General features: G+C 36.8%; 1 pseudogene; it reads right to left on the reverse strand.

The window, feature by feature from the left end:
• LOC105102052 (kinesin-like protein KIF21A) lies at window positions 1–26,400 on the reverse strand (annotated as a pseudogene).
• Between the last annotated feature and the right edge of the window lie 1,255 nt (window positions 26,401–27,655).

The following is a 27,655-nucleotide window of genomic DNA, read 5'->3' on the forward strand; positions in this document are numbered from 1 at the left end:
ATACTGTCACCTCTCTTTTCCATTACATTAAAAGAGCTTTCAAATTTGGGAACCCTCTGTAGACTGATATAAATACCAGACAAAGAGACCACATTTTGACTAACATTCTTGACATGTTTAAATAGGTAAATCGGCTGAACAGTAAACAGCGGGTTGCATTGTATTCCAGATGTATTTTCTGTCACAAAAGCAGATATCTTTACATTCAGCAGTTGGACTCAGATATATTTCCCAGTTAATCCCATTCACAATTTTGCCTAATAAATGCAAGATGACATTTTCCATACAGAACACAGAGTGTTATCTCAGTGTTCAGTTTATGACTATCTTCATCCATGTTTAATTACTGGCAATATCTTCCCCCAGATCTCCTGCATCAGACATTTGACCATCTTGTAAATTTTGAGCCTTCCAAATTCTCACAGTTCGATGACTACAAAATAATAAATTAAAAATGAACATGTGAAAAGATGTGGAAATATAAAGAAATAAGTTCTTAGAATTACTTATCATGGAAACATTTTCTGAAAAGACCTTTAATAGGTGTAAGTAAAAATATACATTATACTATAATTATATCAAAGTTACCCATAATAATGAACTTTAAAATAGCTCCTATTATCAAAGGCTTACAATGTGCCAGCATTGTCACTATGTGTGCCTTACAAAGATGAATTAATTTAATTCTCCTTGCCTACCAAAAGATACAGATAATGCTATTATCCCCTATTTACTGATGAGGAAACTGAGGTCTAGAGAAGTGAAGAAATTTGCCCAAGATCATAAAGTAAGTGATAAAGGCATGATCTGAATCTAGGCAGTCTGGCTCCAGGTTCCTGTCTCCTAAACATCACACTGATATGACAAGGTCAGAGGTCCTTAGGCAAAAGAGCCCAGAGTAAGGTCAGAGTTTAGGGGCCGGGCAGGGACTCCAGGGAGCTAGTGACTCTGTCAACAGTCAGGAAGAATCATGTTCCAGTGAAATCAGCAGAAGCCCACAGGAAAAACGAGGGTATTAAGAAGTGGAATACCACTCTACCTATCATAGAACACAGAGGATGCAAAATTTTTCTGAGAAAACTATTTTTGTTGACCCAACATGTGGGCACTGGGGACCAGTCACTAGGCAGTCACATTTTTCTACCATGTCTCTCATGGCTCTAAAAGGGGAGTGTTGCTTTTCTCTAATTTCCTAATAAATCCAAAGCCAAAAAGAAAGATTTGCCATGGAATTTTATAGTTAAAAAGCTTTTCAAATGTTATGCAGTCCATTTCAAGGATGAAGGACATTTACTGACTTGTCCAGTGTAACACAGTGGAGCACAGAGCAGAGCCTAGAATCCAGGGTTTCCAGTTCTTAATCAATAGTCTTCCCTCCTGTGAGAGTTCTCATCACAGGAATAAAAGGCACACTTTTTCTTTTTTCTTTTTTTTTTTTTGTATCTACATCAGATGATGGATGTTAATTCCTAAATTTATTACGGTAATCATTTCATTATACATGTCAGTCAAATCATTATGCTGCACACCTTAAACTTGTGCAATGCTGTATGTCAATTATATCTCAATAAAACTTGGGGACAAATAATAATCTCATCCACCCACACAGCACATGTACATTGAAAATAGTAAGGGGCTGTGCTCATCCATCCACCCATTTATCCATCTCATTTATCCCATTCAACCATCCACTCAGCACATTTTCATTGAGAGCTTGCTGTGCTCTAGGCACTATTTTAGGTGCCTGGGATGAACATAAAATAAACAAATAAATAAATAATAGAATTTTCTGCCTTTATAGATCATACATTCTAGCAAAAGGAGACAGACAACAAACCACAATAAATAATTAGATTATAAAGTTTATTAGAAAGTAATAAATGTTGTAGAAAAATAAAAGAGCATGGCAAAGGGGAGCAGGAATAGCAGGTCAGAGGAGAGATCACAATTTTAAATAAAATGGCAAGGTGATTCTTCTTGAGGAAGAAAGAACTTAGAAAAATGTCTGAAGGCAAAGTATTCCAGACAAAGAGATCAGCCAGGGCAAATGCCCTAAGGCTGGAGTGAGCCTGCTCTGTTCAAAGACCAGCAGAGAGGTGATCAGTGTTGTCAGAGAAGGAGCCCAGCAGAGGGTGCTAGAAGGTGACATGAGAGAGAACAGATGCTCAGGGGGCTAGGCCCAGTATTGGCTCGTTGCTACATAAGATGGACAATGACCATGAGCTTTTCAGCCAAGCAGAAACATGATCTGACTTGTGTTTTAAAAAAATTACTCTGGCTTCTGTACTGAGAATATATCACACAAGGGCAAAGACCCTTGTTTAGAAGGCTGTTGTAGTCATCCAGGAGCTGATGGTGACTAGGGTCAGTGAGGCAGCAAAAGACATGGCGAGAAGTGGTTGGATTCTAGATGTAATTTACAGGTACAACACCAACAGAATTTGCTGTTATGGAGTGTGAAAGAAAGGGAGGAATGAAAGTTTCAAGTCTGAGGAACAGAGGAGACAGAGAAGCCATTGACTGAGATGGAGAAGTTTACAGAGCAAGCCTCAGAAAGGCTGGGAGTTCAATTTTCAGCATATGAAATGTAAGATGATCACCACTACTAGTCATGAGAGAAAAACTTGTGCCAGGTTCTCTCTCCTGTTGTAAACAAAGTGAAAACTTGAGAAAATGTAAGGAACATCTGTTTTCAGACACTGGGCAATGGGTAGTTCAGGCTTGTGATCCCTGAGAAAAGGGGAACAGAGAAGGTAAGCTCTGTGACGGACTTGGTTCTGGTCCTGGAATCACCTTCCAGACTACAGCAGGGGGCGGGGGAACCAAGCAGAAAAATCACAGAATGGGAGGTGAAGAGATAGTAAGAAACACCTGGGAAGTATGAAGTCATTGGAATTTGTAAGACCAAGTGGAGAAGAGGAGAGAGCATGCAGAAACAACTGTGGAGCTACAGGGAAAAAATTCCATAAATACACATAGAGGCGAAGCTGCACATGAGTAAAGCCAGGCCCAAAACCAATCACTAGTTAAGTGTAAGTCAGATGAATCCCAGGGCGCACTGAGGGCTGTGAGATGCTCAGGTTCTGACCAGTAGAGCAGAGAGTGTCATCACACGCCTAAGACAGTCAGTAGGGATCCAGGAAGAGCTCAGAACAAGTCTCAGAAAGATGAAGCTGAGCCACAAGCAACTTAACTGCCTGACAGACAAAGCCCAACACTCTTTAAAGGAATATAATATAATCCAGATACTCAAACACAACACTGTCATGTTCAACAGTCAATAAAATATTACTTGACATAAAAAAGGAGGGAAAATGAGACCCATAATCATAAGAAAAATCAATGACAACAGATCCAGGAATCAGATATGACAGAATCACTTCTACAGGGACTGGGAATTACACAGTGCCTCAGTTTTCCCTCCTGTAAGCCAGGGATGATGACAATGCTCCCCTCCTAGTGTTCTCATGAGGACAAAATTTTAGTGCCTGAAAACTCTTAAAACAATGCCTGGCAGATACTAAGCCCTGTACACGTTTGTTAAACAGCAAATATGTAGAACTAATTTGAAAATAGCCCCTCTGATTTTATTGTCTGTTTTCCTGATTTGAAGTTATGTGGTAAATGCATCTGCATCTGATGCACCAGGAGTAAACTGAGGGAAATTTCAGTTCTTTAAAAATAAAACTGGGTCATGGAAGGTACTACAGTACCCTCACACCTCACTGGACAGGCCTCAGGGACGCACAATTCTTTTATAGTCTTATCTGAGTGTCCTATGACTTTGAGGGCTATTAAGTTATTTCCAGTAAACTGTCAAGGACACAACAAGTTTCCCAGGGGATAAACAAAAGCGATGACTCTTAGGAAAGTAATGCATCTTGGAAATTGCATCAATGAAGCATCAAAAGTAAGCACCCTAGAAAAACACAAAATAAATTGGCTTTGATGTTCTTTAAAGATGAGAGAAAGCAAATCTAAATGAAAAGAGGGATTTGAGGAAAATATCACAGATAATAAGAGACACCACAGAAATAGGACAGAGGCTTCAAAATAAAATCAGGGTTATCATGCACTTAGGATAAAAGAATCTGGAAGGTGCTCAAGTTAAATTAAGTAACATAATTGGTGCACAAATGACATGGGGAGGTTTTCAAGATAGATATTCAGGAGAAATCACATTTTATTTGAAGGAGACAAACACCTCACACTATAGTACATATGCTTTCCTTCCCAAAGTGCTTATACACATATCATGTCGTTTTTATGGTCGCATCTCTACACCTCCTTCAAGCACCTTCTTAAGTGTCACTGTCTCAGGGAGGACCTCACTGACCACTCTCACTGCGCAATGTCCCCACCCCCACCCTGTACTCTCCTCCTTGCTTTGTTTTTCTCCATCGCGCCCATCACCATCTGACATATTTTACTTATTTATTTTCTTTTCATCTCCTTAGAATAAAACTGGGGTTTGTTCATGTTTTGCTCACTTTGCTGTTCCCAACAGCCTAGGACAGTGCCTGGCACACAGGAGAGTCATCATGAATGAGCAAATAAATTAATCAATACAGTCATCAGAATAGGGAGGAAGCAAATATTCATACCATGTATTTTAGAAGAGTTGGGAGAGGTAAAAAGAGGTTTTTTCTTTTTTTTTTTAAATAATTTGTTCTAAATATGAAGAATGGCAAGTTTGTTGCCTTTCTGGGAAAAAAAAAAAAACTTTAGAAATTAGTCACCTATCAATGATTAAAAAAAATTAAAATCACCAGGAGAAGATCTGGCAGGAGACTTCCCAGTGTAAACAGAGAGCTGATACAGGAGTAACACTAGTATCTTGTACCTGGGGAGCCCGAACTCAGTGCCCACAGTGGGCCTCAGAAAACAGAAATAAGACAGCATGAACAGCCATTAAAGTGACTGCAATAAAAGAAGGATTTCGCATGTTCTGCATTCCCAGATGCTGACAACAGAGCATTCATTAAATCTGAACACGAGCAACCAGTGTAGAGAAATATCACACGGGAAAGCTGACTCAGTAGCAGTAAAAGTGTGGGTGGAATTACCTCCTATGGCTTTGCTGGGGCCATCATAACCTGCCATCTCTCTGACGGGCACAAAGTTATCCACGTTCCAGAGTTTCAGAATACCCCCTCTGCAGCCACTGAGCAAAACTGGGTGGCACCATTCCCAGGGCACAGATCCAGTCCTTGTGTGTGTTTGGAACTTGCTGAGAGAAAAAGGAAAAATTATCAGCATAAGAGGAGGCTTCCAAAGAAAATTTTCATATGAAAACAAGTTACAAAAGTTTTTACTGACAAAATTCAATATTTGGAACACTGAATTGGCCTGGAAACTATTTTAAAAAAAATTTTGGTATGCAATCACTCTTAGTGATTTAAAGAAATAAGTCTATAATTTGCTCTGCAATTTGCCTCACTAGTTATCATCAGTGTTATCAGCATTAAAGGGTTAGAATATTAAAAATCTATAGAATCTAAAAGACCTGGAAAGTATACAGGATTTTTCAAACATCACTTCCTCTTCAAAGGAGTAATTATCTCACCTTTCTCTAACATGTATTTCATGCAAGTTTGGAAACTTTAACCTGGTATGTAGTCTCTAAGGATTATCTCATAAAGTCACTGCCTTAAATTTTGAACAAGAACAAGAGCCTAAAGCTTTCTGTTGAAGGCTGGAGCTAAACTATACATTTCAAAATGAGTAGGCAATAATTATAAGCTCATACATTATGACCATATTTTATGCATAAAAATATTCCTATGCATAATATAGAAGTTACATCCAAGAATGTACATCTATAAAAGAAAAGCTTTTGAACGCAATGTCTGCATCTGTTGCCAGGTTTTTTCTATCAACATACAGTCTACTTGTTTATTTGCTTTTCATCTGGTTGTCAGCAGGAAAGTGACAGCAACAGCAGGACAAACGCGCCCACACGGAGAGAAGGGAAAGCTGGAACCTGAGAACAAGTTCATATGCTAATTCATTTCTTCCTCTGGGAATTAGGGAAAGCCACCAATATTTGATTGTACTGACAAAACACTTCAACCCAACCATCATTCCACAGGAAATGAGAGAACCACCACTCATGGAGGTATGAACATGCTCCTGCAGAGGAGGCACCATTTACACTGCTCTGACTTTAGCTACACTTAGATTTCTTTGGACTGTGCATACCTAAATCAAAAACAAAACAAAATGAGAAACTGTAACTGCTTTACTCTGAGACCGATTTTATTTAGTAAGCAAATGCACAGGGCAATCCCAGACTTTCCAGTTCTTATCAGGGCCTACTCTCCTCTTATCTAAGAGGTTATCATTCAATGCTAAGTGTTGCCCTTTTCATAATTAATAACCCTGATGGATGACAATGAAACACTCTTGAAGAGGAAGCCCTGACTGATATCATCCTTAAATGATGAAATTCTACTTAGAGGCTCTTCAAGTTCTTATACAGGATACTGGTGACTTTGAAGCACCCAGTCTGTCCCGTGCATTACCTGTAGAAGGTCTTTTTGAGCCAGATCCCGTTTCTTGATTCCATTGTCTCTGGACCCACTAACTAGGTTATCCCCTTGTATGATTATCACTTCAGTGCCATCATAATGAGGGGGCTCAAAACTGCAGGTGGGACTCACAGTTCCAAGAGCCCCTTCAGTTACATCAAACATCTAAATAAAAGCAGAAAGAAAGCAGTCATCCTATTTAACTTACATATAAGTACCTATATGTGTCCATTCATAGAAATACATGAGATGTATATTAACAAGACATGATTTGTTTTGTTGTGATATTTTACTAAGTTAACTAAAAAAAAACTGGCTATGAATGACTCAGAATGAAACTGAGCCCTATTTTCAGATTACTTTTGCTGACATATTAGGCTTTTAAAGGCAACAATTTTTTCACGTATGAGTGCACAAATGGTATGTTCAATAATAAAAATGCTGGTTATCAATCCAGTTGCTATTCAAATAAGTGACATGATGGTTATTTCAACACTGCTAGTTGGCTCAGCGGTCCTGCTGGTCATCGCAAATACCCCAGAGCTGCTATTCCGAACTTTTCCCTCCCCTCAGTTGCCCTCATCTCTCTCAGCTGTTGACCTTGTGATGTCCTGCAAAGGCTAGTGTGATCAAAAATTAACTTTCTGGACCCTCCTCCCAGTTACAAAAGTTTGCTTTTATCCTCAGACATTCTCTTTCCCATCCCTTCTTTTCAGCTGCTAAAGTGTACTTACTTCTTTCCAAGGTTCACATCTTTGGTCGGACTCTTTTTTGGTCTGATTCATCAACTGCCACCCCTTTTCTGCTCACACTTTCCCTCTCCACTGAGCCCATCTCCCAAGCATTTAAACATGCTCAAGTCTATAGAATACAAATCCCATCCCCTTAACCATTCTCTTTTCAAGTCACTAACTCATTTCTCATCTTTTAATAAAAGTTCCTTTAAAAGGAGCACTTATATGCTTCCTAGATCTCTTTATCACTGTATCCTCTTTTATTCCTGTTGGTTCTTATAGGATTCCCAAGGCTGAGTCATGTCAACTTCTTGCTCCTTTGGCCATATCAACTACTCTAACTTCTTGAACATCTGCTTCTGTTTGACTGGCTCTGAAACACACATGTCTACTTATAACTTATCTTGAGCCTTGGACTTGCCTTTCAAATGGCCTACTGGTCTACACAAGGAAATCCTCAAACTTAACATCTCCAAAATCAAATTATGCATCTCTCTTCATCTGCTACTTGCATAAAACCTGAAGACCATAATATGTTCAGTATAAAAGATGGTGATGATGGGACTTAAGCAGTAGTTGGATGACTGAGCCAAGAAATCTTTAAAATCCCTCCCAACCTATCTTCTGTGACAAGTGATCATATACGTATAAATAATAAGAACAAAATCAGGAACTATGAGTGAGGAAGATCAGGAAGAAAAAGCAAAGGCTAGAAATGAGAAAAAAGAAATATGATTAAGAGAACAGGGTCCTAGGTGTATCTGAATACTTTAAATCTATCAATAGGAGAATATAATTCAACAACTGTATTATACACACTTTGATGTAATGATCCTTGGAGCTGGTGATGATTAGATCTTGTCCATTGGAAATCTGATCTACAGTTAAGACATATAACAGGGCCTAGTTTTCCTGTTAACTTTCCTGTGGACTGAAACCTTAGAGAAAAAGAAAGAAAGAAAGAAAAAAATTTTGTTTGGAAATATTTCTTAGCATGCTGAGGCTGTCTCAACAAAAATAATCTATATTCTTTGATAAAATTATTCATTCATTTTCTTCTGATTTAACTCCACCTCTATACAAGTCTGTTCAAATTAACAGTCAAAAAATGGCCAAACTACGATGGAAGTGTCAGAAGTCCTAAACAAGTTATTCCAAAGTGACTAATGTCATTCAAGTAGTAAACAAAAGGGCATCAAGAGTCCAAAAACTTGCTACAGGTTAATTTTAACTCCACCCTAAGTCCAGGTAAACTTTAACCTGTTAAATGTCTGCATATGTTATAGACATATGACTGATGTTATCAGGCCCGATGTGAAATTGGATTAAAACAACTATGTCACTGATATAACTAGAAAATAGCAATATGGAGAAAGTAAGATTATTTTTTACACACACATATTTTCACACATACACATGCACGTATATGTACACCTATCTTATATACACATGTATACACACATGTGTGGGCACTACGTGCGTACACATGTGCACCAGGACATAGGTAGTCCATTTCATCAGTTATTTTAAAGATATGAAAATTACCAGGAATGTATCTGACTGGTAGAAAAGCATATGATGTCAAATGTCAGGGGTGACAATGAACTTTTTTTCGTAGTCCTGCTTCAAATCAAGCTGCTGGGATACAGAGATATATTTGGCTTCCAGAATATTACCATTTCTTGAACACTCTTTTCTTAGTTACTTTGTTAAGATGAATCTGTATTTAATCATGTTGCTGAAATCAGGCAGGTTTCAAAGGATCTAACTTTTCAGCAGAAAAGAAAGTGTGAAGATTTTCAAAACCTGATCTTTTCTGCCTCTTGTGGTGACTAAGTTTCTTCCTCCATGGTGCTCTGGCTACAAGTTTAACATCTTCAAGAATAAACCAAGTCTTCCTCTCTTTCCTAATTTTCTTAAACAAACACTCATTTTATTTTTCTTCTTTTTATTTTTAAAACAGTACTCAGGGCTGTGTTTCTTCTTTCTCTTTCTCTCTCATTTATTTATATATAAATTAGGTTTATTATACTTTCTCAAACATGCATTAAAATATTACAAGTTATAACTAGCTATTCCTCAAAATTTCTAAAATAAATTGCCCTTTATTTACCACTAACAGATTCCTTCTAGATTGGATTATTATCTGAATTTCCTGAATTGCAGACTGAACTCAGTATCCTGTAATTGCCTGTTCAGTGGCCTTTATCCTCCATTATGAGATGAGTTCTAAGAAGGTGGACCCCACGTTTGTCTGGCTTAGCCTTTATCCCCAGTACCTACCATGGTGCTGGTACAGTGTCTGTCATAATTGATCTTGAATATATATTTGTTAATGAATAAATAAATATTCTCTTGCTGCCAAAATTGAAAGAACTAAAATAAATAGTGGATAAAATCTCATACTTCAATATATCATTTTTCTTTTTTTACTCACTCCATCTTCTTACGACTTCATCTTTTATATATATTATTTCATATTCACTAAAATCCTGTGAGGATTTATGTGCAAAGTTGTAAAGTTTATAAACTGAAAAATTTGAGATATAAGATGCATGACTGATGTTACAAAAAATAATTCTTTCAAAGGTACTAATGCAGTTAGGATGGGAGTCTTGGTCTCTTCTTAGTAAACAGTACAACTGGAGACATATATTAAGGAAGGCTGTTTTCCTTCATATATATTTTCCCCAGCAATGGAGATAAAAGAAGGAAAATTGGGAGTTTGCTAATGAGGAAAGAAGAGATATTTAGGAGTGTTGTATTCAGCAGAAAAGCCCAAGATTTTATATTAACTTCTGGGGTTATAAAAATTAGACTTCACATGCACTAATGATAAGTGAAAAAATATATTTGCCATATAAAAGAAATATATTTTCCTTTAAAATTCTGCCTTTTAAGATCCCACATTCTGACCGCATTTCCAGAAGCTGCACAGAGGAAGGTGCCAGTTGGGTTTAGTGCAATTTGACTGATCTGGTTTTCCCCAGAAGGAATAGCAACTGTCCGGCTGGTACTTGCAGAACAGGCATCTCCAAGAGGAACTTGACCTGAAGACCTTAACAGAGGTGAAACAGCAAGGTAAGTCACATTTCTGGGTAACAGTTAGGCTTAGAATGCCTTAAATTCCTAGGAAACTGGCTGCAGGCAACCAGATCTGGTCACTGTAAGCAGCTTACCCAGCACAGCACTTCACACACACGTGACTGGCACTTATAAATAAACATTTTGACAGATAAATAAATGAATGAATGAAGAAAACAAGATGACATGGCTTTAAACTCAATTTGCAAGTCTCTTAAACACTGGGAATTATGGGTCCTGAATTAAGGATGACCTCAATATGATTCAGAAAAGATTAGATGACAATGATTTAAAAACTCAGCAAGTGATGCAGTGCCACAGAGGTAATTCATTTTCCTGCAGTTTCCAGAAGCCCCCTGAGGGGCAAGCCTACCGATATTCTTTCATATGTAAGATTTGCCCTTTTCAGTTAAACACACTGAGGAATTTTAAAATTATTTTTAGTTTTTGTTTACTTTAACCCAATCATATATGGATTAGTTACTATTGCTTAACCATAACTTACTTCTATTTCCTCTGCTAAATTCTAAATGGCAAGTGTATTTTTAAATTTGGGAACATTTTCTCAGTTAACTTCTAAAATATCAAGTTATAATCAGTCTTTTCAAATTAGATTTTAGTCAGTCAACTGGATGGGTAAATTTCTAACATAAGATAACAGTGTTCTTTTTCTACAAAACTTCCCTCAAGAGACTTGTATTCAATACAGTAAATAATTAGTAGTTCTCAACATGCAAAATAGAATTTAATGTTAGTAAACCCCACTGTACAAATTAGTAAAAACTAACCACTCCTATGCTCCCTACTCTTATTTAAACCAACAGAGTTCACCCTGATTTTAATTATGTAAAACAGTTCATCAACCTTATGGCAAAAAGAATCATCTGCTCTACATTTTAAAGACATACATGATAAGAAACACAGGAAACAAACTCATCGTCCAATTATCCAACACAACCTAAAGTTATAAAATATGGTCTAACCTCAAGGCAGTGATAAGTCCTAAAAAAAACAAAACAAAACAACAAAAAAAGCCCTCTCAGTTATTCAATACATGCTAATTAAATGTTGCAAGTACTTCTTCACCATCTACAATGGTGATTCCAGCCATTTTCCAGGGAGTGGTATTCATTTGAAGCATGTAAATCATTTAACTATACAAGTAATAAATACTATGAAAATTTAATTCCTTAGTTATTTGGTTAGGGAGGAAATATGAAATGTGTACTTAGTCACAGACCAAATATGACTTCTCCCTTCCTGTTTAATATTGAGCTCTTATATATTATTTTCTCAATAGTTTTTTTCACCTTACTTTATCGGCATTCTTACTGTAAACACTTTAACATTCCTTGCAAGTAGACAGGTATAAATAAACAAAAATGCACTCACAGACCTATCTTTTCTCATATTTATAAACAAGGACTATTTGCCCCTTATGCTATTTGCCTTTAAGTTACTTACATTAGCATTTGAATGCACTTTGCTGAGTCTCTGATATCCCACACCTTAATATAAGATGTTGACACTGTGAAGACCAAACTTGTATAATATAGTATTTTACAGATATGACATTTTTGGGATGACCCCCCAGTGACATTATCCCATACTTTACAAGTACGATCTAAAACAAGGAAAAAAGAGGAAATACTGTCGATATGAACTAAATTAGACTCGCTTAACAATAACAATTTCTCTTCTATGAGGAAAAAAATGAGATAAGAAAACAGTAATTATTCCATTCACCTGAAACAGGCATCCTAACTCCATCCCTGACACTTTGCAGCAGGTTCAAGGGCAAAGGAGGTGTGAAGGATTGGATGAAAGCTAGGGATGCATCATGAGGTATTAAAAAAATAATTACACAAAATTTTGAAATAGACATACGAAAAGAGTCTTACGCCAAATTGCCCCTGAATCTTAAACAGCCATCCTAAATCAGCTGTTTCAAAATCTGCTCTTAGCTCCTGAACACTCCATACTCATAAATACACACACGTTTCTTTTCCAGGAGTCATTGATGGATTTTATCTTTGACTCAAAAAACATAATTGTAAAACTATTCTATTTTGTTTTTCTGACATGCTGAATGTGTAATTATACTGGAGAAATCAATTTAACTTGAATCATTAGGAAATTATATTTTTACAGAGTAAATTGTTTTTTAATGGGGGAATTGCTGGCCATTATTCACAACGCATAAGCTAGACTCTTGTATTTCCCTCATAGACAATGAACAAAAATGTTCGCTGATTAAACTGAGTCTTGGAACATCCCTAAATGCTAAAAAACAAAAACAAAAACAAAAAAAAACCTAGCTCCCCAAATTCCTATACATGCTTCCTTCTCATCGTCCTAGTCTCATTGCCCATTGTCATGTATATTCTACCTTTCAACTCAATTGGATTTAGTTTCCAAACCACTTCTTTTCTTTTCTTTTTTTTAAGGATTAGATTTATTCATTTATTTCTGCTTGGAAGAGGTACCGGGGATTGAACGCAGGACCTCGTTTATGTTGAGCATGTGCTCTACCACTTGAGCTATACAGCCCCCTCCCCCCAAATCCACTTCTGCCTCCACATCTCTGCTTCTGCTCTTCTGTGATCTTGGTTGCCAGTCCTTACCTGTCAATAGCAACAATCCTGTAAGGTTCATCCTAAATACCTCCTTATCAAAGCTTTCCGTATTTTTACAACTTGGCATAATCTCTCCCTTTCCTGAAACCCCAAAACCCTTAGTCTCTAATTTTTCATCTCATTTATAGTTGATTATTTTAGCTGCCTGCCATTTTACCAAAGGGGTTAAGAGCACAGGCTTGGAGACAAATAGACCTAGGTTTCCAATCCTGGCTCTTCCACTTTCTAGCTAAGTTTATCTGGGGAAATTATTTAACTTCTTGAATCTTCAGTCTCTTCATCTGTAAAAATGAGGATGCAATATGTGTCATTGGGGTTGTTGTGAAAATTAAGTGAGATGTAATTTGCATACTGTCCAGTGCAGCCTCTGACATACAGGAACTTTTCAAGAAACGGGGGCTGCTACCCACCTTACTCTCTCTGCCACACTGTACATTGCAATGGCCTTTTGTAGATTTCTACGCAGCCTGCGTTACTAAGCTCAGGGCGTTGCATACATAAGACGCTCAACTACCGAAGAGATGTATCCCCTCGCCATTCTACTCACATCACATCAACAGAGGTTTTCCTTTCTTACCTACCATGCAGTGATCTTATGTTTTATATAATTCAGGGGTTGAACCATATTATCCCTCAGATTTTTATGAGTCTTAAACAGTTTGACATTTTTTTCAAAACCTGTTCAACGTAATCATTTTTAAAAGATCTATTATGTATCTAATGACACAACAACTAGCACCTTTGATCCAGTGAGGAGAAATCATAGCCCCCACACAGAGCCCAGCTGTTGTGCGCCCTTCAGATGTGTGTGTGTGCACACACTGAAGTGGGGGCGTTCTGATTCATTTTGAAGCTGGAAGTGGGTTGATTATGCCCCTGAGCTGGGAGAAAAATAAACAGAGCTTTACTTCAGTAGCTGTATCATGAAACTACTTTTAATTTTTTTCTCTGACTTTAAGAAGTCTTTCCAAGCAATTAGTAATAAAATCCATACTGGTCCCTTGTCTCATTTTTTAGGCAAAGGGACACAGTGTGAAACAGTAAAAGCCGTGATGGCATGCATCAACTAATCAGGTGTCAGCTAGCAAGTGCCTTCTGCAAGGAGCAAAGCCAGTGCTGCATCTGGATTTTCTTATTAGTAATTTAATCTCTTTCAAATTTAATGAAGTAATATTGGGAGCTATTCAAGTATAGTGAATTCTGACAGGTAAGAAAGTATAAATGATGATTAACTGGAAGATGTGACTCTGTCAGGCTGGAGTATAATTCTACATCAAAAAAGACATTCTGAAGAAAGTATAACACATATCACCTAAAGTACTAAGAAACCAAATTTGAAACCAATTTGAAGAAATATAAGAATATCTGTATAGACAGAAATTCTAAAGGGAGAATGGCTCAAAAATAGCAAAAACTTTAAAACTCTTAACAGTGTCAAAGAAAAAAAAATTAAGAGTAAAATGTTAAGAGAACAGTGAGGCTCTTTAGGGAGCTTTATGATAAATTTAATATTTCTAAGTTTCTGCTTTATGCCATTGGACTGTGAACTGTGGAAATAGAAAGTTTATCAAAACACTGTCCTTATCCTACAAGAATTTAAGACAGGATCTGAATTGAAATAACTGTATGAGGAAGACTAAAAATGAGTGTGAATTAAGACATAATAAATATGTAGGTTGACTGTAACTGTGCTTCAGAGCAGGAAGAAAAATTACGCTGAAATATGCCCATCATCTAAGACAGATGGCATACTATGAGGGCAGATGCGGGCATGAAACCAAGCTTTCTGTTTCCATCTTCTTGATGAATGAGAACAGCCTTCATGATGCAAGGTGCGGGGATAATTAAGAAGAAATGTAAGCCCAAGATAAGTTAGAACTGATAATTAAGACTTATTCAATGAGTTCAAGTGCTTCTGTTTCTGAAACACTATGTCACAGGGTTTTGAAAATATATACTATTGTGGAGGCAAAACCATTGTTGGTACACTGGATCAATAAAAGGGATAAAACACATAGACCCAATTTTCTAGGAAGGAGAAAAATAGTGGATTTCAGAGGTTACAGATGAGTAACTCTTGTTGAGTCTCACAGAGGAAAACATTAAATAAATATAAACACTTAAATGCTTATATAAATGCTCATATAAGATAACATGGGGAAGTTCACTAATCTCATGGGGAAGTTCTTTGTAGAATCAATAGACAGCATGTTAGGAGAATGTCATATTACAATATATGTTGACTCCAGAAAGGTCCATACAAAAAGCTTTTCAAATGACATCCTTGTAGATGTGGTGAGTAAGAAAAACACTATTGTAGTAAGTAAGGTAGTTTTCCATCAGTGCTGAAGAACCACACCTAAAGGGTCCATGTTCCTGTCAGTCTGGAAAGAGGTCTTCAATATCTAGTCAGTCTTTCCTCAGAAACAAAGACAGACATGGCATGTTTATTAAATTGATATATTAAAGAGATGCACTGCCTAGAAAAAATCACAAACAAAATTCATTTAGGTACATACCTACCACTAAAATATTCAATGGAAAAAAAATAAGCATAAAATTTAAGTTGAAGATAGAAGAGAATGCTCCAAGTAGGAAAGGGGCTTAACTCAATTTTACAAGCTAAATAAATTTGTTTATTTATATGAGATCAATGGCTTAACAATTTTTGATTCCTCTACCAACATTTTCAATGACTTGTGCAATACAAGTAAATATCTCAGAAGAAAGCAAAAGAGTTACTATATTCTGCTGAGGCCACATCTGAAATGAGATTGAGCTCTGGATGCCACATTCTAAGAAGAACTCTGAAAAATGGGAGATTTTTCCAAAACCGCGGAAGCAGAAAGAAGGATCCTAGACTATATCATATTAGGAGCAGATGAATCTAAAACTATTGAGATGATAAGAGAACTTCCATTAGAGAGAGCATACAAAAGCACAGTTAAATGGCTGAATATTTAAAAGATCTGTCAGATACCCACAAAAAGATGTACTGGATTAATTCTACTAGAGCTCAAGAGGGCTGATGAAAGGCCAATGGATAGAAATTTAAAGGAGGTAAATTTAGGCTCAGGATTTTTTAAAATCCTTTATTTTTAGGGTTTAGTTATATTGATTTCAAAAAATGAAGGGAGTTCCTCGTTACTAGAAATAATACCAGGAACTGTTACCACATGGATGTGTAATGACAAAATCCAAAGTATTATTTGCATACATGCATCAGTTTGAGATTTTTGAAACTAATGCTCAGTAACTTGTTGGTAATCTAAGAATTTAACCAGAACTGTAATGGGAGCAAAACCTCCTCAAAAGTCTGAATCTGCCATTTCAAAAGCTTAACTGATGTGGGGTTTAAAAGCTATGAACTGAAGCCATCAAATTATAACTATTGCTTCATATGTTGAAAAGTTATGATCTAATACACAGTCAACTGCTACTGTTACTTCGAAAACAGAATATGTATGTATATATGTATGTATGTACGTATGTATGTGTATTTTAAGAAGCTGACTATAAAGAAAAAAATCCATGATAACAGCCTAAGAGTTGCATGATCTGCATTTAATGACACAAATCACCCTAAGGAAAAAAAAAAGAAAAAACTAAACAGTACCCTCAGTTATATAATACTATGTCTCCAAAAATTTCCTTCATTCAGATCATTCTCTTTATCCTGAGAATCTATTAAATGTTCCCTTCATGACATAACATCCAACACAATTCTGTCATGTCAAAGGTTGTAATATTACAAAAGTAAATACTTGCCTCCAGTGACTTAATGTATGGCCCAGCCTAGAGACCAGGATGCCTTTTTTTCATTCTTACTTGTTTTTATTTTTTCAGACCTTTGAAGAAAAAGAATTTCAACACTAAATAAAGAATTTTATTCATTAGATACTGAAAAATACTCTCATATTCTCAGAATATTAGGGTTAATATTTTATAGAGATTACCTTATATAAAAGATAATAGAAAAAATACAGAAATTGGAAACATACATCCTTGGTATTTCTTTTCTATTAAAATTAATCTATTCACATTCTGGAATATATAAATCAACTTCAAAATTGTTTAAGTTAAGGTTAAACACTGCAAACTTACACAACAGATCTGATCTGAAGGAAAAATAATGCTTACTTTTGTTCCATTCAAAACCAGCAGTCTTGCAATGCTGTGAATGAGATTAATTTCCTCCCCCTTCCCCCACTTGCCTTCTGGAGGATCTACTGATGATCAGGAAAATGGCCATAAGACATGGTGGGGGGGGAAGTGCAAAGGGAAAGGAGACAAAATGATTAGTGGAAAGAGGAAATGATAGAAAGAAAAAGAAATTAAGGGTCCAAAAAATCTGTAACATGAAAAAATGCAACATTGTTATTTCTAAAATAGCATTTACTAGTTAAAAATAATAATTATTTTTTAAAACCTCTTTTTCTTTCTATTTCTTTCTATACTTTAGGTACCATAGTATCCTTTTTCCCCTAGCATACCTTTTTTCATCACAAACCCTGCCATAAACTTCTTATTTAAAATCAATAAACCAACATGAAAAACTACCTATTCACCTCCCACAATTTGAGGGGGCAATATTCACTGAGGAAATTAATTTTCATAGATCTAAATTTCTTTTAAAGAAAACTTTTAGATTATAGACAGAAAACAAATAGCACAATTTTTTATGTTATTATACAAAAAAGTCTGCCACTACTTTGTCTGAGAGTTATGATCACAAAAATATATTATATATATATATATTAAAATTTATGGTTAAAAATGTTAGTGCATTGACATTTACCAGTTATGAATGCAACAAAAATGGGACTTGCTTAAAGTTTCTAGGAAGGCATTTTAGAACATCACTGAAAGGTCAGAAGGTAGGAAAGACAGAAAGAACCTGTGTATCTCTGACACAGAAGAGTCACTTTTATCAGATCTACAGGGAAAGAGTCAGAATTATGAGGAGAAAGACTGCAGATGGTAACAGGCGGACACTGAGGCTGAGCTGATGCAATGGTATGAATAATAGAAACACAGCAAACATTTCCTTTAATGGGCCCTGCTTTCCTATTTGCACTGGATATCAGCAAATTCAATATACACCTAAATTAGCTACAATATTTTGTTCTTATATTTTCTACCAAGATTTGGGGAGGGGGAACTTTCTATTACTGATCCATGGAACCGATCTGTCCTCGCTTTCTAAAATGTAGCCCCTGAAGAGGAACGCCATCAAGTAAATGAAATCCATCACTTCAAGGTGCTATTTAATCTGACTAGTACTAGAAAACTTTTCCCATTTCAATAACCATTAATGAATTTTATTCCTCTTGATAATTACTTTAGAGTCTCATATGAAAATTACACAAATACATGTCTGTGTGGGGAGTGAGTCAGTCAAAATTTAATAACCTTTGATTTAACTCATCTCAAAAACGTGGAGGTCTTCTGCCTAGTCAGTCCCTCAGCAACAGCAGGGAGGTTTTGGTGGGATTTTAAAAATAAGTGAGCCATTCCTGTCAGCCTGACCCTGAATCCTCCAGTACTGACAGTAAGTCTGGTTATTATATTAAATATTTAGCATGTAGAATCATACAATAGGCTTGGGAAGAATGAGGACAGAGTGAGTGCTGGCATGTCATGTCATCAGAAACAATGTGTTTGACCTAACTTCTAGCAGGTGAAATATGCTAGTCTCAAAAAGGAGCCCAAAAGAAAGTGATTCAGAAGGTAGGTGAGGGTTTGGGTTAAGTCAGTTATTCTAAGTTTTAATTTATAGAGATGACAATGCAGTTAAATGATTGGTAGCTGATAAACCGTTTCAGTAAAAAACATGGAACTATGATTAGACTGTCAAGATTATCAAAAGACTGACAAACTTTTATGACCGTAAATACAAGGTGGACAAAATTTACTAATTCTTCATATCACTAGTGAAAATGGAATTCCTACAGACATTCCTAATGCTGTGCTCTTTTCTCAGTTAAATGAGAGGTATGATTTAACAACATTCAAGACTCTTTTAATACTTGTTTTTAAATTTAAAAAATCACCTAACTAGATCACCTTAAAGAACATATCATATACTGATTAAACTATATTAAAATTTAATCAAGAATTTTATCCATAAATTAAGTAGATTAAAGATTACTTCAAAATAATCATGTATCTAAGTCTACAGAGCCATTTAGCATGATCAAACATGCCAGATAGATCTTAAACAGTATCCTGTAATTTCAGAAATTGTTGATATATGTAGGAAGATCATAGCATAGAAAACAAGTTGGCATGGGAGGCTGGATATCAAGTACATACGTCCACAACATTATAATTCAAAATCAAAGCAGACAAGTCAGAGTTAATAAATACTTTATGGCAACACCTTTAGTATGAAATTTTTACAAGAGAGATTCTGGCTCAATGTGGGGATACTTTTTCACTTCAACTTTGATGAAAATAGTATTTTCCCTACCCCTCCAACTTTTCTTTCCCCAACAGCCCACCCTGAGTTCTACCCTCTCCACCTCTCCACCTATAAAGGTACTCTTATTTTTCAAGAACACAATGACTCAAGTTTTGTGGTGGATTTGTAGAACAAGCAAATGGTAACATGTTACACATATGTGACACGGTCTTTGTCAGCTGTTATATCCACCAAAGATAAAATAATATGCCACTTTTCAAGGCAGGATATTGGATTAGAGGCTTCTATGGGCTCAATGAACATGAAGAGTCCCAAGAAATTTCAACTTCAAGTGATCACAAAGATATTTCAATTCTAATTGACTTGCAAAAGGAAAAGGCAAGGCAAGTGCTGAAGTGAAGCAATGCAAATCTACAGCAGGGAATAATGTTCAACAGGAAAATAAATTCATCTAATTTTGTGTATATGGTTCATTTCCCATTGGAAAAACACATAAAATACAGCATGAGTTCACAAGTCAGACTCCACCTCCCACACAGAGAGAGCTAAGTGTTCTCTCTGGATTGTATTGAAATGCTCAGGAATATTATAACCTATAGTTGGGACTCTTTAACATAATGACTTACTTATCCTGCTGAACTGATGTGTTTCCCTGAGAAACAGTGAGACGATTAAAAACATTCAGTTCATTACGGGGCCAGCTTGGTGGGGAAGAAGGAGGTGAAGGCTAGCCTCTGAAGTTCCAGAATCTGAGCTACAAGGAAAAAAAGTTAAATAGGTGGCTATTTATTTGTTAGAAATGTTATAAGAAACATGCTTTAAAAAAAAAAAAAAGCTTCTCAATAGAGAACTCCTTCCTTCCTTCCTTTCTTCCTCTCTTCCTTTTTCATAAGATAAAATGCACTCTGAACAATTTAATTCTTTTCCCCTACTGGATTGTGTTACATTGGCCAAAAGATGGCACTAAAGAAAAAGTTCTGTTGGCTAAAATCTAAACTCAGTATGAATAAATCAAGGCAAATTTAAAATTATACAATTTTACACTTGAGATCAAGATGCTCACTTTACAGATGAGGGAAGAGACCCTGAGAGATTAAGAGGGATTTGCTTATTCAACTGATTAATTCATTTATTTTTTAATTATTTATTTGCTCCATCCCTTATCTCCTAGTTATTCTTTGAGATATTTGATTCATTAGAAACCGATAAATTACATCTTTAAATACAGGAAGCAAGGATGATTAGGACAATTTCCATGACATTCAAGGCAGCTAAACCAGTGGTCAAAGTAGAGAGTGTGCATGATGGTACAGGGGAGGGGATGGTATAAGATCACTCACTTGGGTACAGAAAATACCCAAAAACTTCTTTTCATATTTAATACTGAAGAAATTGGCTTTGCCAATATTTGAACAGAGATTGCCATTGATGATCTCATTTAAGACCATGTCAGAGATCTACCTGCCTTCTGCAGCCTGTGAGGTGACCTGAGGGAAATGTGAGTGTGCCGCAGGTAGAAGGATACAGGGGCTCTAACCCATTTGTAACTTTCTGCGTGTTGTGGTGTTGCAATTTACAAATGCCCAGGTAAGTGGACCATCGGATTATATTATATACCGTTAGGCAGACTAACCCTCACAAAACAAACTCTCACAAAACACACACGTAGCTTCTAAAAGAGTTCAACAACAAAAAATTAAGGATAATACCAATTTAAATATGAAAGAACAGCAAGAAAGCACCATAACTCACACATCTTCTAACACTAGATTTTTTTCAACCACTTTAAAGCGGTGAAATCAATGTGTTTTATTCAGATAACAGTAACAGTCAGAATTAATTTCAAATTTTTCTAGAAGACTATTTGAGTTACAGTTTTAATAAACCTCTCCTCAAAGGTATATTAACTTCACAATGAGATACACAGATAATTGAAAAATAAGAGTACATGATCAATTTATTTTACAGGTATGTGTGAGACCAAGAAAATTAGAAGACCACAAGCTGACAGCTGATTCAATTGTCTTAAGTCAAATCAGTCACAATCCCAGAGTCAGCCTAAATATGGAGAATAATTCCACTGCTGTCCTTTAGCATCTCAGTGCTGCTGATGTTTTATACACCCTATCAGATAAAAAAGCAATAGTAACTGACTGCCTTTGTTCCTTGGTCTTTGGGTTTTCTGCTTTCTCACACACCTTTCTTCTTGCTATGGGGGGAGGCTCTGGTGGGTTTTTTTCTGACAGAGATGACTGTCTAGAACTAAGAGAGAAAAAGATTCTGTAATCATCTAATTTTAAATATATACATAGAACGTTGGCAATTGAACCTAAATTTTTAATAGATTACTAAGTAGAACTTGAAAAAGGTTACTTGGGAATAAAAGATAGAACTAGGATAGGAAAATATTACATGAGTTATTTTTAATTAATGGGAGCTTGACAACTGTATATTTAATTTTTAAATTGGCAATCTTATCAAAAACATATAAGCCTATTATCTTTGAACATAAACATCAATGCTCTACTGCGAAATAGCTAACATGAATTTTTAAATTTTAAATGTCTTTAAGTTTGATTAAAACTGCTTTAGGTGAAGAAAAATTGTCTTTACAATTTTTCAAGAACAAAAATATTAGAATATCAGAATATGAGAAACAATGAAATTTAATGAATTATTATTTACAGAGTCACAAAAGAATACTACAGGTGAGCACAAAAAGTGTTTTACTTAACTAGTATTTAAGTATTAGTTAGCTATGTAAGTTTTGGTTAAAAATATTCTTGTTTTATTATAAATTTTAAATGTTGAATAATGGCTATGTAACTAATAATTTAAGGCTGATTTTTGTGTACAGTGGTAATGAATTTTAATTGGAAAAAAAATGAAATTTTGCTATCCTTGGCTACTTATACTAATAAGGAAAAAAAACACCAAGGAATTAGAAAACAGATCCTCAGAACGGGCTTAAAGTGATTCCTACCTGAAAGTGAAAACTAAATGTAACCAAACTTCATGTGCCTGATTTTTCTAATCAAAGGAAATCACGTTTTAGAAGTTCTGGATCATTTAAGTCATAGGCCTACTTAGGTGAATAATTTTATTTTATGCAATAAAAGTCATGAATTAATGTGTTATAAGAGTTACCGTACCAGCATGTGACCAGCTCTTAAATTTGTACAGAATCACACAAGCATCTTAATTGATGAAAACTTGAAAATAAATCATGTGAAGAGACAGTATCTAAAAGATATTTTCTACAACCTGTCATGAATGATAACATTTTTAAAAAGAAAAAGGCAAAAAGAAGATATTCTGGATTCCAGATCATAGATTTAGTCTTGAATTTCCAAAAGTCGCTATTCATCTGACAGACTAAATGCTGAACACATGGGAGTTCCTAAAATCTGGTCTCAGTTCTGTATCACTACCTTCACCAAAAGCTTTTCTTCTACTGTTATCTTATCAAAAAAGCACTGAAGCCATAAGCCATACTAGTTAGCAATCTTTATCAGCAAATTCAATAGTTAATCACATAGGCCACCTCAATCACAAGCAAGAAAGTTCTGCCATCTTCAAAATTAATTTTGGAACTAAAGGTAGCAGATGGGCTTACTGAATGGAAGACAATGAAAATACCTTCATAAGATGAAGAAAGTTATGAGAAACAGATATTCAAGTTGGGGGCGGGGAGTTTGTTATATTTTATTATTTGCAGAGTCATCTAGTATGTGCCATTTTTTGGCACTATTTCTCAATGCAGTCATGTGTTCATATAGTAAATCATTTGCTAGATCATATATGAGGGTTAGTTTGAAAAAAGTCATTAAAAATCTTTACCAGTGAATGACTGATGTAGTTGTAATACAACTAACAAACAAAACACACACACTGGCCTGTGTAGGAAAATCTTTCTTCTCAAGATAATTATGAACAATTTCTAAATAAAATCTGTTTTGAGTAGAATGTTTCTTGTTAAGATGATCACAGTTGGGAAACGTTCCCTCCTTCAACTCTTTAATAACACAACAACAATTCTTTGTGTATACACTCATCCCAGACATGCAATGTCTTCAAGGCAAAGGATTAGGAAAGTTCAAAATGGATTAAGTTGGTAACTGACATCTGCATTTTTCTTTAACAGTGTCAGCAAAAGTCTACTCACCTGCCCAGGCTCTTAGAATGAGGATGTACTCATGACTCAGAGCAAACTGGAGAGGCTCCAAGGTTCTGTTTGCTGTAATGATTTTACAGGTGGCACTTTAACCTACATTTGTTTCTAAATAAGTTTTGTCTGTAATTCACATCTCAGCCTTCATAAAAATGATAATCTTTAAGAAAGACCCTAAAACTTAGAAATAGGACACAGCAATTTCAACAAAGAACATCTCATTTAGATTATTCCGAATATTCAAAAAGTTAGGGGACACGACACCTGGCAGAAATTACTTTGAAAACTAGAGATCTTATTTACATAATTAAAAAAGAAATAAGAAATTAGCAATATATATATATATATATTGAAAAAGAAAAGAAAAGTCAAAAGAAAGGAAGTTAGTGTAGCTGGGCCAGACTTGCATGCTGCCTCTCTTAGAATCGAAGCCAGAAGGGGAGGGAGCTCTTTTTCCCTAGCACAAGTACTGGTCTCAGTATTCATTCTAACCTCTTGCCCTTCTGCAACAGGTGTAAAAGGGCCAGGCAGAAGGCATCTCCTGCACTAGTGTCTGAAGGTAAAAACATTTAGCATGTCTTTCCCTAGCAAGTGTGTCAAACATAGCACGTATGACAGTGACAAGCCAGAGCTACAGCCAGGGAAGACTTTTGGGGGTCATAATCATAGCCAACATTTGTATATGCTTATTGGATGCCAGAAATTGTTGTAAACACTTTATTATATTAGCATATACTATCATTATCCCAGTTCACAAGTGAGAAAACAGAGGCACACAGAAGCTAAAAGTCCGAAGTCACAGTTAGTAAGTGGTAAAGCCAGATTCTAAACCAGGCAATCTGCCTCCAGCATTACTGCGCTCTCCTGACACTCGTGGCCCGCTCCCTCAATGTCTCATAAAAAGAAAGAAAGAAATTAAACCAACAGATAATTGCAGGGGATTTCAACTCAATTTTGATTTTTCCCATGCTTAGATGATTTATTTAATGTAAACTTTATTTTAATACCGATTTTTATATTTGTGGCCCAATTTTCATGACCCTGCCCCCTGATGTCTTAACTGGATGTTTAATCTGCCTGTTGGATATCCAACGCCAGCCCATGCTAGCTTTTGGCAGCGTGGTGAGGCAGGTGAAGGTTAATTTTCCCTAGAATCTAAATTCACCATAAGCATTCCCTTCCATACTCCAGGAAAATCAAGGGACTACCTTGTTGTAAATGCTTAGAGTTGGATGTTATCACTAATGTATTAGATAATCAAGGTGTTTGCCACATTATAAACCTTTAGAGTGCAGAAACCCTGTTGTATTCAACTTTACATCACTTGCATTTAACATAGTGCATTACCTATTTAAAATACATAGCCAACTTCGTTTATTCAATGAGTGAAAAATAAATGATTTGAGATCCTTTCAGGCATCTTCGCAGTTCAAAAGGGGTGGCAGAGAGCAAGAGAAAACTTTTGGAAAGAAAAGCCCTGCAGACGCGCATCCCCCACCAACCCAGGCCCCCTGCAGCCGGCGCACCTCCACTCCAGGGCGCCCGCCCGCCCTCGGTCCATCCCTCCGCTCGCTCCCAGCTGCGGCGCCTCGCACTTGACTTGAGTCCCCGCCGCGCTCGTCTTCGCCGCCGGGATCTGCCGCCCCGCGCCATGGAGCCGGCCGCGGGCAGCGAGCGCCGCATCCTCCGCGGTCCCCGCGGGCCCGCCTCCACCAGGGGCCACGCGCCCTTGGCAGCCGTCCCCGGCCGGGCCCGAGGGGAATCGGCAGCTGCGGATCAGCGAGGGCGGCCAGTTCAGCGATGGGCTGGAGGATGGAGGCTTGCTAGAAAGCAGCCCTCGACCAAGACCTCACGAAGCCCAGAACCACAGGAAGAAGGCATTGGGGGCCTCCTGGTTCTCATTATTGGCACACAGGCCCTGGCAGAAGCTGCCTTCAGTGCTTTTAGCTGAGCATCCTCTGAAGAAATGCTGCAGTCTATTTTGTGCTTGGAGATGAGAGTGATGGATGCACAGGTTTGGGGGGCACTTCTCTTCTCAGAACTGGCAAGGCTCACATTTTAAATAGTGTGTCCATTGCAAATAAAGACAATTGCCCTTCACTGCCAAAAAAAAAAAAAAAAAAAGAAGAAGAAGAAAGAAAGAAAGAAAGAAAAGCCCTGCAGGCCAGTCTTATGTCCTGTCAATTCTCTCCGCTGCCAGTGGAATCATTTCCCGGGCCTTCCTAACCACAGTGGTGTTTTCAGGAGATGGCCTTGAGGCCACCCCTTCACATCTCTCCTGGGGATCCTACAAGGGCATGAATAACAAGGCCTTCACAGGCCCGAGACACAAAGTTACCTTAAGAGATTATCTCCCCGACTTAAGACTGGATCCAAACTACACTAGAATGTTTTCTTTGAGTCTGGGTACCTTCTGCTTAGTCACTTAGAATAATAAAATGCAAAACACATGTTACCAAGCCGGTGGCTCAAGGACCACTCATGAAGCCTGTCAATGTGACGCAGCGCTCGACTGTATTATTTTAAAGATAAAGAAATTCTCCGTTGAAATTCATATTTAAGGCTTCTCTTGAAAAAAATTGAGAATCTGGTAGCCTTAGGCCCATATTCCATCATGGCAAAAATGAGCAAGGGCAGAGTGGTGGCACTTGTTTTAGATGGGGCATGTCCTCTTCAGGTAACCACACTGATCCCCCTGCTAATTGTCTTACATCCAACCAAAATACTCACCTGCATCACCTGGCTGACCATTGTGGGCCTCGAATCCACCCTGCCCAGTAGCACAGTATTGTTCTTTCAGGTCCTGATTCCACCCATTCATTCAGCAGATATTTACTAAGCACTGCAAAAATCCAAAAACATCTTAAGGTGGTTATAATTCACCTAGCAGCTGCCAACACTCAGCCTGAAATATATCATGTGCGTCTTACACATTTAACAGTATGTATTACTCATATTTTTTAAACTTCACAAGTATCCATTATAGCCTCAGTTTTTAAAACAAAATGATGATTAAGAGTTGGCCTATTCAAACCACTTCTGGAGACAATTAAACAAAATAAATAAGGAACACTTAAGAACATATTAGAAAGCTAAAATTTCAAAAAACTCCTATCAATCTAAACTATTTTGAAGGACTGCTCTCCATAATCATCTCTTATCTGGTGGGAAAAGTGCAAGAATAGAGTAGGTCACAAGCCCCATAAAGGAGAAAACTGTTCAATATAGCTTTTTGTTCTAAGGGGAACACGATAAAGCACTAACCTTCCCACACGTGAGACCTTTGGTGAAAACATGCCCACCTGCGAGCCTGTGAAGAGCCGAGCCTGCGCCCTCCATGTTCAATAGGAATCATGAAGAACAGCATTAAGAGTGTTCACGTGGTATTTTCAAATCTCCTTACTTTGTTTTTAGGTTTCACTTCACCACGAAGCTTCATAAGGTCTGAAGACAGTGAGCTATGTGCAGATAATTAACCATAAGATGAAACGGGAACTTATTATAGAAAACTGTATGTCCTCTCTCAGTATAAATATGGGGGAAAATGTATATGCCTGTGGAAAACACAGAATGACAATATTCAAAATCAAAACAAATGAATTAAAATAATTCATTTTCCTTCCTTAAATATCCCATTATTTTTTAAAGTTTTTGAAGTTTAAGCATTACTCAGCTTCGTTTCGATATTACTGTTTCTGGTGCTCTTCACTTAACTCCAAATTTATTGTCATAAACTCCAAAATTATTTCTCTTATGGTAATTGATGCAACAAGATAAATGTATTAAAATATTACAGTGGTCAGCTAGGTAATGCAAATGAATATTTCAGTTGGATGTAAGCTAATAACAATGGGCACAAACAATGCACACACGTTGCTGCATTTTGTTCCAGGGGGAAGCGTGCGCTCTGTGTGATCTCTCATGGGAGGGAGAGCGCATAAGGAAGCCTGGACATGGATTCCCCCCAACGCTTATCTGCATCTTTTCCCCACATAGTCCTGTTGTGGATCCTTCCTACATTGCTCTCATGAATCTTTGCCATGAATACAACTATCTGCTGAACCCCGTGAGTCTTC

Source organism: Camelus dromedarius, unplaced genomic scaffold (assembly GCF_036321535.1).
Source record: "Camelus dromedarius isolate mCamDro1 unplaced genomic scaffold, mCamDro1.pat HAP1_SCAFFOLD_28, whole genome shotgun sequence".
NCBI classification, from domain to species: Eukaryota; Metazoa; Chordata; class Mammalia; order Artiodactyla; family Camelidae; genus Camelus; species Camelus dromedarius.